The sequence below is a fragment of the Chiloscyllium punctatum genome, chromosome 22 (assembly GCF_047496795.1).
Source record: "Chiloscyllium punctatum isolate Juve2018m chromosome 22, sChiPun1.3, whole genome shotgun sequence".
NCBI lineage: Eukaryota > Metazoa > Chordata > Chondrichthyes > Orectolobiformes > Hemiscylliidae > Chiloscyllium > Chiloscyllium punctatum.
The window spans coordinates 35,304,463-35,314,456 of NC_092760.1; the positions used below are offsets into that span (position 1 = coordinate 35,304,463).

Genomic DNA, 9,994 nt, shown 5'->3' on the forward strand with positions numbered 1-9,994 from the left:
AGTAATCTGGTCCATCCCTTAACTTGGTCTGAAAGTCAGGAAGTTGGGGGATTTTGAGTACTTCTATGAATTTCTGTGTTGACTCTAAGAACAGCGGACATGATTTCCAACATACTACCCCACTGAGGCTTAACCAAACCTGTTGAGGTTATAGAACTAAAATGTGAAATTGTTCAATTCATTGTTGGGTCCAGAAGACTGTAAAGATGAAGGTTTGTTTCCTTGAGTTTGTCTTGCTTTCTATTGGAATTCTGCAGGAGGTTGAGGACAGCGAGGTCAGTCTGATGGCGAGATGGAGAATTTGAAGTGATGGGTGACTGGAAGCTCAGAGTCATGCCTGTGAAAACTGAATGGAGTATTCTGCAAAGTGATCACCCAATCTAAATTTGGTCTCCCCCATATAGAGCAAAATGCACTGTCAGCAGCAAATTTTAAGCTTGCAGCCATTCCTTACTGGAATGACACCTTTCAGTCTCATTAAAAAAGGATCTTGTTAACACTGCACATTGTTTTCGTTGCCTTACGCAATACTGATGAGTGCGATAAACTATATGTGCCTGGTTTAATTTACTGTTTAAAATATGCTGCATTGCTGTCTGCAATTCACTGCTTGGAGGATGACTCATCCACAATCCCAGAAATCAACTGGGATATAGCTGCAATTCTGCAGTCTTGGTACTGTATGCAATGACCTTGAAGATAAGCAAATAGTGGGTCAGAATAAGGATCATTATCATATTCAAATACTGTCGTGAAATTGAATAATTTTCTTGACAATCTTTTTTCAGTGTATCCTCACATTCACAATGACAGAAATGCATGTTTTATTTATAAAATTGGTTGGTTGTGCTATCACCCGCAGGCTGATGCAAGTGGTATATTCCAATTCTCCAGCTCATAGCTGGTTCTCCAATATACTGCCTCCTTTCTATCCTGGTTATATTGATCCAGCATCTTCAGACATTAGGCCCAGCTTTTTGCAGTGAGGTGGAAGGACTGTGGACGTCACAGGGTTGCAGCGGCAGAAGAGGCTAAATGGTAGTGATTTCAGACAGCCTGAAGGAAAAGCTAAGCAGAAATTAGCAGGTAGGATGGCTTAATTATAATGAATCGGCCAAAGACTTTGATCTGCTAGTTCCAGGTAATAATGGAAAACTGCATTGTCTTGCCTTCAGATTTGGATAGATGTAATTTAGCTAACAGAGGTCAGGCTGCAGCGAAGCAGCCTAAATATGGTTAAGTTATTTAATGAATTAAGCTTTAAATAAGAGAAAGATTACTGAAAAAGAAAAGCAGCCAAACGCTACATCCCTTTGTTACAAACATTACAAAAATGCACATTTAAATGCTATTAATGCAAATTATGTTTAAAAATAATTGCCTCATTTCACAGTATGCTTGTGAATTTTCTCCCCCACTGTGCAGACTTGAATTATTTATTTTTTACAATTGTAATGATTTGTAGGAGAATACTAATAATTGCATTTGAAGTAAAGGAAGATGATTTTTATCCATCTTTTAGCACATGGAGAGGCAAACCCATATGTTTCGAAAATGAATTGCCTATCTGTTGAAAACAGCAGCTGCAGATACAGGTTTTCCTATTGTAGACTTGACCTTCAATGGCTGGGCCATATTCTGAAAGTCGATTCTAGATCAATAGCACAGCTCCAGAACCTTTTGCTCTTAATGGAGATTTGTGGAGGGCTGGAAGTGAGAGACAGGAAGAAAAGGCAGTGCAAGAGATCCTTGCCTTTCACTCAGTGAATAATGAATGTCAATGAGCACAGGAGGGATGCTGACTTTATATGTGTTCACAGTATTTGAAGGTTGTGGCTCCTGGGGAGAATTGCTTAATGGACCATATTGGAGCATTCACAGTTTGTCAAATTCACTTTCCTTTGGACAGTTAGGCAAACATAATGTATTAGCAGATTATTGACCGACAATGAGATTTTAAGACTGTGCTTTTTCTGGGGCCCTATCCATTTTGCAGGGGAAGCAGGGTTTCAAAAAGTGCCATGTTGTACCTTGCAATCTGATGCATTCACTGGCAGAGTGATGTTAACCTTGTCAGTTTGACCATTATTTTATTCAAGCAGAGTGGGCCTGTGTGAGGAGCTGGGACTGCCGCTAACCAGTAAACTCCCAAAATAAGGCTGGTTGATGAGAACTGAGCCATTTTTAGCCCACAATTTCGAATTAGCTCTGAGTCCCCTGTGTTATGAGCATTGACTCATTAAACACTTGTAGCAGACTTATATCCTTGACCAATTTATTACTTCAATAAGAATACTTCTGTTTCCACAAATTGTTCTCCCTTCAGCACTGTGATGGTGCATGTGTGGCATGTATATCCAAAGTAATTTTTAGAGTCCCAATTCCAAGGAGTCAACTACTAAAGCCACCTGTCTGTGTTGTACTGAAGGCCATTGTTGGTGAAGGTGGATAGAAAGAACCATTCCAAGAAGAATTGGGGAGCATTGATTTAATGCCAAATTACCAGAGACACCTCCATGAGTTGGGACCAGCACACAAAATAAGGCTCAGCTCTAACAGTCAGTGGGTGAAATGCAAATGTAAATGGAATTACTACTGTAAGTATCTGGCTAGTAAGGTTTCAAAAGCACATTTATTGCTGTGACTGTGGGGATGTGTGTTGGTTTGTGTTGTTTATGACCAATTTACCTTCGGATGAGAAGGGACACTGGTAATGAGTCAATCCAATGTGTCACATGAGGTCCCTGAGCCAAGTGGGTCTGCAGAATTTGCAGGCATTGCTGATGATTGGCAGTAAGCCTGGTTCACCTGCATCTTCACTGGGTTGTGTCTTAAAAGCTCCATTTTACCAAGAGCAAGCACACGCAGCGAGGAAAAGAAGATTGCATTGTATTGTGGGACAGAATTGATGGAACTGTGGCTGGAAATTGTCCGGTATGACTCAGCCTCATTAGAAACCTTGTTAGGAAGCAGGAGCCAGGGTAGATCATTCAAATTACACCCACAAGCAAAGCTAACAGCCTTTCATTTCACTTGATGAGTTGCGAGCTGCTGCTGCAGTCAGTGGGAGGTACATTTCCAAGGCAAAGTGACACATCCCAAGCCTGATAATAATGGATATTCAGCAAAAGGACCAGTTAAAGCCACATGTCAAACATTCACTCTTGAAAACAGATATTCCACCCTCCCCCCATCTGCTTTGCACAGAATATATTTTTCTGTTCTAACAGAGCTTTTTTTTTAGATTCATTACTTTGTACTTTTCTTTAAATTCATTCACAGGATGTGGGTGTCACTGGCCAGGCTAGCATTTATTACCCAATTGCCCAGAGGATGGTTATGAGTTGGCCACATTACTGTGTCAACCCAGTAATGATAACAGTCTCCTTCCCTAAAGGGCATTAGTGAACCAGATGGGTTTTCCCAATAATCAGCAATGGATTCATGGTAACCTTGAGATTCTTAAGTCCAGATTTTTTTAAAAAAAAGTTGAATTCAAATTCCACCATCTGCCATGGCAGGATTTGAACCCAGGTCCTGAGAACATTATCTATGCATCTGGATTAACAGTCCAGCAATAATGCCACAAGGCCATCACATTTCCACCCCAGATGATGCAACACAAAATGAACAACTAAACTGATATCAGCATCAACAATGCCCTACATTAAAGTAGGATTGCACATCCGCAATATTTATATTGGGAAAGCTCACCTATCACAGCAAAAAAAAAGAGGCTTTGACAAGGATGAGTTGCCTTTGATAAAAGATGAATGGGCGTGTAAAAAGTATTTAGATTTATCAAGGTTAAAATCTCAATCTATGCAATCAATGGGTGCTTGTAGAATGAGACCCGAACAAACGAAATAGGTGTGGATCATTATGCCATCCAACTGGACCATGGCTGAACTTCCACCCCAATACCATTTTCCTGAACTCTGTCTTGATAATATCTAGGCCTGAGAATTGATAGGACTTGGCTTTGAGCCTTATATGTATTTTCAGGTGTGGCACCAGTGCTAGTCACATCCACAAAAGCAACTCTCCCAATGGGAATATTTAATTTCTAGTTGTTTGCTTCACTAAGAATTGCCCTCTGTTAAGTCATTAAGGCATTGGGTTTAGAGTAAACCACAAAGTTGATGGATTTAAGGTGGGAGTGTGGGTGATACAGGGAATCCTGATGCCCATGGACTTGGTAGGGGATGAAGAAAGAACTTGTGTTCCTCCAAGACCCACAGGAAGCATTTAAAAAAAATTAAACTTACTTTGATTTGCTGGTTCCGGGTGACTGCTAAAGAATCCTAAGCAGTGCAAGTCTGACACTTGCCCTGATTTTCAGTAAACTTCTGACATACATCTTATGGGAGGACTAAACAGATAGCCCCATGAATCCAGCTGTGGAACCAATGACTGTGCAGTTTAGGTGCAGGGTACCCTATAGTTGACTTGGTACAATTTTCACCCAGTTAACGTGGAAATGACTGTGTTGAGATTGGATAAAGTAATTTCACAATGCTATGATTGTCACAGGTAGCAGGAAGACAATATTTAAACTACTGATCAGAGCCAAGCTCCAGAGTCTGAAGATCAGTATTAAAGCCACTTCATTTTTCAGAGGAGACTGACTCTCCTAGTGGTCTTTCTCCCCATCTTCTCTGTAGGAAATGCCCAGATCCCATTTGATATTAAACTGCTATCCCATGTGTGCCACATTAACATAAAATTTAAATACAAAAATAAGTTGCATTGTTAACATTGTTGTTAAATATGCAGAAAAGCAAAATAGCTTATCATATTCTTGTTTCAATTACTAAACATAAACAGTATGAAATACACTAATACTTGCAATATTAGTTAATGAGGATGATGCATTTATTTTGGCACAAGTTCTAATTATTTTATCTTATGAATCAAAGAATTTTGCATCACAGAGGGAAGTCATTTGACAAACCATGCCTGCATCAGTTTTCTAAAGGGTACATTTTCGGAGCGTGTGTTATCAGTTTTGAGACAGGGCTGCATCATTAAAAATGAGCGTCATGGTCCATCTGCACGTTTGCAGATGTACTCAACAGCAAGTGATGTGAACTGGAAAAGCACCTTGACCGACATTTTGGATGCAGAACTGTAGTTGTACCTGGTAATGAATTCCGTAAAGAGATGAATTCAAGGTCAAGCATGTATAGCTATTGTTTCTGAAATTTGATGGGCTACATTTAAGATGCTAGCATTTTTAATACTTGTTATTAGCTCTTGTTATTAGTACATAGCCGTCATGTCTAATTTTGAATAGACTTCTTTCTTTACCAATCCTATTAGAAATTTGCAGTCATTCCTGTTGACTGAATTCATTTTTATCATGTAAATAATTCTACTTGTTTCTACATCAAACCTGAATCACATTTCAGTTTTATACATGTTGCTCTGATTCCTGATGAAGGGCTTTTGCCCGAAACGTCGATTTTGCTGCTCCTTGGATGCTGCCTGAACTGCTGTGCTCTTCCAGCACCACTACTCCAGAATACATGTTGCTCTACCTAGCCATGGTGTTGACCACAAATGCAAACATCTATTTGGTGAAAATGTAGTACTCCTTTTCCCCACACTCATAAAAGCAAATGCTTTATTTTTCATTTCTATTCATTCCCGTATAAAAAGCCTTTAGGAATTTGGCTTCCATCACTGTTTTTGATAGACTCTCCAGAACCTAATATAATTTTTGTAAAACAATTTCATTGGACTGCTACCTTTGTGCCTCTGTTGATTGCAGAATTATGGACTTTAATTGGTTACCAACTCACGGCCTACCAGATATAACTGTCCAAGTAACCTTATAGAGTCATAGAGATGTACAACACGGAAACAGACTCTTTGGTTCAACTCATCCATGCCAACCAGGTATCCTAAATTAATCTAGTCCAAGTTGCCAGCATTTGGCCCATATCCCTCTAAAGCCTTCCTATCCATATGCCCATTCAGATGTTATAATTGTACCAGCGTCCACCATTTCCTCTGGCAGTTCATTCCATACACCCAGCACCCTCTGTATGAAAGGTTCCCCTTAGGTTCCTTTTAAAACTTGTCCTCTCACTTTAAACTGCTGCCCTCTAATTTTGGACTCCCCTGACCAGTGGAAAAGATCTTGGTTATTCACCCTGTCCATGCCCCTCATGATTTTACAAACCTCTGTAAGGTCACCCCTCAGCCTCATCACTCAATATAATTTTAAACATCTCCTTCTAACTTCCTACACTTTAATGAAAAGAGTCCAACTTTCTGTTGTCTTTTTTCATTATTGAAATCTCTCATTCCTGCCACCAATGTACTGAATCTCTTCAGAACCCTTGAAGGATGCTCTGACATCCTATGTAAAGCAGGTAACCCCAAACTAGGCACAATTTCCTAACTCTGACCAAGTTATTAATAATTATGTATAATGGCTGAGGATCCTGGGATTGTATTCATTTGACTTTAGAAGATTGATGGGAGATCTAATAGAAGCTTACAAGATAATGTATGGCTTAGAAAGGGTGGACGCTGGGAAATTGTTTCCGTCAGGCGGGGAGACTAGGACCCATGGGCACAACCTTAGAATTAGAGGAGGTCAACTTAGAACAGAAATGAGGAGACATTTCTTCAGCCAGAGAGTGGTGGGCCTGTGGAATTCATTGCCATGGAGTGCTGTGGAGGCCGGGATGTTAAATGTCTTCAAGGCAGAGATTGATAAATTCTTAATCTCGCAAGAAATTAAGGGATACAGGGAGAGTCCAAGTAAGTGGCATTGAAATGCCCATCAGCCATGATTGAATGGTACAGTGGACTTGATGGGCCGAATGGCCTTTCTTCTAATCCTATATCTTATGGTCTTATTATCCCTCTGATATTGTGCTGCACATCCAGTTTTATAGAGAAAATTAGGATCTCACGTTTTTTTAAAAATGGTTTTGATCTGAAAACAAAATAGTCACATCTAAATGTTGTACAGCAGCAGTTTTGTACAAAACGTGGGTTGGAATGATTCACTTTTCAAAGAGCTCTTTGTTGACTCACCCAGCGGCTTATCAGATGAGGTAGCACGTGGTGTGATCCACAGATTTGAAGAGCCGCAAGTTTAATTCCCGAATAACCTCACTGCGTCTACCTCCAAAATTCCTGTAAGTAAAATTATTTTTAGTTTTTGCTGCTGGTTTCTACACAATAATCCCAATTGGACAGTGTACACTTATAACTTCAATGTCACACATTGATCGGTCAGTGGCTTTTGGTCAAACTGTCAGCTGCTGTTTAATGCCTAGGCTCACATATAAAGAATGTTTCCTGAAAATGTTAGTGGATTACTGATGCCTGCAGAGCTGCGCTTTAGTGTTGGCACAATTCGACCTGAATTGGGGAGGATTTAAAATCTATCACAATTAACTTAATGAAAACATTGACATAAGAAGAATACATTTTATTGTCAAACCTCTTTGCAAGTATTTATAAATATCTAGAACTAATCTTTACATTTAGAGGATATGTACACAAATGAGAACTTTCAATCCATTATATCAATGCTGGTTCTTTCAAAATACTATTTAATTAGCTCAATTTCCCTGCTTAATTCCAAATGCTTTGCAATTTTCTTTAACTATTCAGCTGTCTATCCAGTATCCTTATCAAATCTGCGACTGAATTTAGTTTTATCTCTCTTTTGGAAAGTGCGTTTCAGACCAGTGTGACTCTAAGTGTAATAGAATTACTTCTCAGCTCCCCTGGCATGGTTACCAGGTCTTTTGTCACATCCAGCTATTCAGTCAAGGTTTATTCTAATTTTGATCACCTCTGTAAAATTTCTGTGTGACCTTCTCTGCTCTAAGCACTGTTGTTCTGATTGTTGGTTCTATTATTCTTTCAAGGCTGTTCTGTCGGGACTATGGAATATGAGAATTGAAGAGATAAGTGGAAAGGAGACCTGTTCAGTTACAATGAATGCATTTTAGAAAGCCCATCTGAAAAGTTTGCCTTTGTCGATAGGAAACTACTGGAAAATACTGAGAAGCACTATCAGAGCGGGAGAGTTTGGAAGGAAGCTCGAAGGTAGTCATGGAAACGAGAAACAGATCTAAAGCAGAAGCTAAAGAGTCTCCCAAGTCTGCCACATTGAAAACAAGCACCGCAACAGGGGATAAGAAAGAATTTTCTGGCAAACAGCCTGAGCCTACCAACGCTCCAAAGAAACAAGTCACTGAGGCAACTGCAGCCAGTGAACCGAAGTCCACAGGGGACTTAGTAACACCACCCGCTGGTACCTCAGAACAGAAGAAGACAGCGGACACCCAGCCAGAAGGCCAGGATAACAAGGAAGATACTTCTGAAGGGCACCCCAGCAATTTCTTTGAAAACATGAAGCCATATATACTGGGAGGGGCTGCCATCACAGCCCTTGCAGTACTCATAGGTGTTGCATTCATACTACACAAGAAATAAGAAAATGTATAAAATTGTATATCAATGCTGGTTCTTTTCTGCATGCTTGTACATTGAAAAATACCTTCCAGCCCCTTTAATCAGTAATTGTACAACTGTGCTGACTACTATAAGTCTTGGTTTGAAGTGATGGTATTTAACTCAGTGTCCATACACGTCGCAAAACTTTTGAATTAACCTGTATATTGTAAGGTGGATGTTCCCCCAGCCATTCTTCCATCCTCACCTTGTACAGAGCTTACAGCAATGTAAAATGGGCCACACTTGTTCCCATGCTAGCTTAACCCCAGTAAAACTATTCACACACTGTAGGTTCCCCCTATAAGCATTCAGTGTATATCTTATATTCTCAGTAGGAAGCCTTGTAAAAGTAGCCCACTCCCTTGTAGCAAATAAAATGAGATGTATTTCAGCCGCATGTAAACCAATTATTTTTCTTTCCCCGGGGCCCATCTCACATCCACATATCTCTCTCTTGCTACAATCATTGACAGCAATTGCACCAAAATAAAAACACCTTTAATTGGATCATAGCAATGATCAGAGGCACTAAGGTTATGAGAAAAAAAGAGGAAGGCAAAAAAAAAACAAAGTGATAGGACGAAAGCAATAAATCTGAGTTCCACTCCGAACTCCCATTCCTTCTAGAACTTACTAGTAGATTCTCTGTGTGACTTGTTCTTGGGCCCATGAGAGTAGTTAATTCAACTAATGATGTCACATTTATTTTGACTTAAAACAAGCGTATACATGCAATAAAAAAAAGCTAAGTTTTAAAAAAACACAAATTAATAGTTGAAAGTTGATAGGTAGAGTAGCTGTGCACAGTGTGACCCAGGCTGCTATTAATGTATCCATCTCTCCTATACCAACATACTCTGGACACTGCCTGTTATTTTAAGTGTTGTATCAGCTTTTGAGTGAACAGTAAGGTTGGCTAACAGATGTGCTCGATGTGGACTACATATTCTTTCTGCTGTACATAATAAACGTGTTGCTATTAGTCAGAATTCGATGTCTGGCTATCCTGTTGCTCTAAGGAATGTAAGACAATAAATTAACATTTCCGAAGGTCAGATGTTTTGTATTGGTTTACAAGATCTCCCAGTTTATCAGATTTTTACAGATTATCCCAGCTTCAGTTCCTTCGCTTCAGAGGTTACATTACACAAGTTATGAGAAGTTACTGAGTTGTTTGATGATGCACAACATACTGGAGAGTAATAAATAAAAACCGAAAGAACTGCCTAATGCTGTAAGTCAGAAGCACAGCAGGGTCAATGATCCCAAAGTAGCAATGTAACTCTTTAGCAGAAAAACAGAAATTGCTGGAGAAGCTCAGCAGGTCGGGCAGCATCTGTGAAGAAATCAAGTTAACGTTTCAGGTCCAGTGATCCTTCCTCAGAATATAGCTTGAGCTGAGCTTTTCCAGCAATTTCTGTTTTTGCTGCTGGAGAGTACGTTGCTTCTTTGGGCTCATTGACCCTGCTGTGCTTGTGTTGGTGATGATATGCTGCTTTAGGAC

The 9,994-nt window shown here is 39.7% G+C and overlaps 1 long non-coding RNA gene across 1 annotated transcript; it reads left to right on the plus strand.

The window, feature by feature from the left end:
* The first annotated feature begins 851 nt into the window (after nt 1–851).
* Nucleotides 852–9,540, plus strand: LOC140493506 (uncharacterized). The gene is made up of 2 exons (XR_011963698.1): nt 852–1,086; nt 7,899–9,540. It is a non-coding gene; the product is annotated as an uncharacterized lncRNA (long non-coding RNA).
* Nucleotides 9,541–9,994: the final 454 nt, after the last annotated feature.